This window comes from Nannospalax galili, unplaced genomic scaffold, assembly GCF_000622305.1.
Source record: "Nannospalax galili isolate Female #2095 unplaced genomic scaffold, S.galili_v1.0 scaffold801, whole genome shotgun sequence".
Taxonomy (NCBI): domain Eukaryota; kingdom Metazoa; phylum Chordata; class Mammalia; order Rodentia; family Spalacidae; genus Nannospalax; species Nannospalax galili.
In genome coordinates this window covers 946,319-948,182 of record NW_008345222.1, presented here as the reverse complement: position 1 = coordinate 948,182, position 1,864 = coordinate 946,319, and the positions used below count along the sequence as shown (strand labels likewise).

At 39.6% G+C, this 1,864-nt stretch overlaps 1 long non-coding RNA gene across 1 annotated transcript in view; it reads left to right on the top strand.

The window, feature by feature from the left end:
• Nucleotides 1–540: 540 nt before the first annotated feature.
• Nucleotides 541–1,864, top strand: part of LOC115071744 — a 25,428-nt gene continuing 24,104 nt past the window's right edge. Inside the window, exon 1 of the long non-coding RNA XR_003850823.1 lies at nucleotides 541–581. This is a non-coding gene — a long non-coding RNA (uncharacterized LOC115071744). The remainder of the gene's footprint in view (nucleotides 582–1,864) is intronic.

Here is a 1,864-nt window from a genome sequence, read left to right as displayed (position 1 = left end):
AAGCTGTTAATCTCTTCTTGGTTTAGTTTTGGTGGTTCCCATGCCTTTAGATATCCATCCATTTCTTTTAGGTTTTCAAATTTAGTATCATATAGGTTTTTAAAGCATTCCCTTATAATGTTTTGTATCTTTCTGGTGTCTGTTGTGATGTTTCCTGTGGGAAGCGAGCGCGGCCAAGTCAGCCAAAGATGGCACCTTGGCTGGCTGCCAAGCCTCGTGACTCCAACCCTTGGCTGGCTGCCAAGCCTCGTGACTCTTGCTTGTTTACTCCAACTCGCACAAGCTTGAGGAGCCCGATCATGTGCTGCCTGCCTGATCAGAGACATCATCAAGCATGACCCTGCTACGTGGCCCAATGAGCTGCCACTCTGCCTGCCTGCTGTGTGTGTGTGTGTGCCCTGATTGGTCCTGGCTGGGAGGAGGGCTGTTGGGAACAAACTATATAAGGACTGAAGTGAGTAATAAAGAAGAAGAAGCCTGAACCTCACCTTGGTGTCTGTGTCGTCTTTCCTCGGCTCTGCTGGATGGAGTCGTGGCTTGCGGCAGTTTCCCCTTTCATCTCTGATTTTGTTGATTTGGAGGTACTCTTTCTTTCTTTCGGTTAACTGGGCTAGTGGTCTGTTGATCTTGTTTATCTTTTCAAAAAACCAGCTCTTGGAGTTGTTGATTCTTTATATTGTTTTCTTTGTTTCAATTTCATTAATTTCTGCCCTGATTTTTGTTATTTCTTCTTGTCTGCTGGGTTTGGGTTTCGTTTGCTGTTGCTTTTCAAGTGTGTTGAGTTGCAGTGTTAAGTCATTTATTTGTGTTCTTTCCGATTTTTTGATGTAGGCACTTAGAGCTATAAACTTCCCTCTAAGAACGGCTTTCAGCATGTCCCAGAGGTTTTGTCATGTTGTTTTGTCCTTTTCATTTAACTCCAGGAATTCTTTTTATTTCTTTCTTAATTTCTCTTTTGACCCATTCATCATTCAGGAGTGTGTTGTTTAATCTCCATGTGTTCATGTGGTGGTTAGGGCTTCTTCAGGTGTTGATTGTAAGCTTTATTGCACTGTGTCTGATAGAATGCATGGAATTATTTCAGTCTTTTTGTATTTGTTGAGGTTTGTTTTGTGCCCCAGTATATGGTCGATTTTGGAGAAGGTTCCATGGAGTGCTGAGTAGAAAGTATGTCCTTTGGTGCTTGGGTGGAATACTCGGTAGATATCTGTTAAGTCCATTTGATATATGGTATTGTTTAATTCAGATGTCTCTCTGTTAACTTTCTGCCCTGTTGACCTATCTAATGGAGACAGTGGGGTATTGGAGTCACCTACTATTAATGAATTGGTGTTAATCTGGGTCTTAAAGTCTCGTAGTATGTTTTTATGAAGTTGGGTGCAGCAGAGTTTGGTGAATATATGTTCATGATTGTAATATCTTCTTAATTCATTGTTCCTTTGATCAGAATGAACTGGCCCTCTTTGTCTTTCTGATTAGTTTTAGTTTAAATCTATTTTGTCAGATATTAGAATTGCTATGCCTGCTTTTTTCTTAGTGCTATTTGCTTGGTTATTTTTTTTCCATCCTTTCACTTTGAGATAGTGTCTGTCCTTAAAATTGAGATGAGTTTCTTGCAGAGAACAAAAAGATGGGTTTTATTTCTTAATCCATTCACATAGTCTGTGCCTTTTGACTTGGGAGTTCAGTCCATTAATATTTAAAGTTATTAATTAAAGGTGGATATTGAATGCTGTCATTTTTATTTCTGTTTACATTCTTGATATAGCTGTACTTCTCCACAGTTATACCTTCATTGGATTTCTTTCTGCAACCCCTTGGGTATAGTCATTCCTTTCTTCAGCTCTTTGTATTGCTTCCAGAA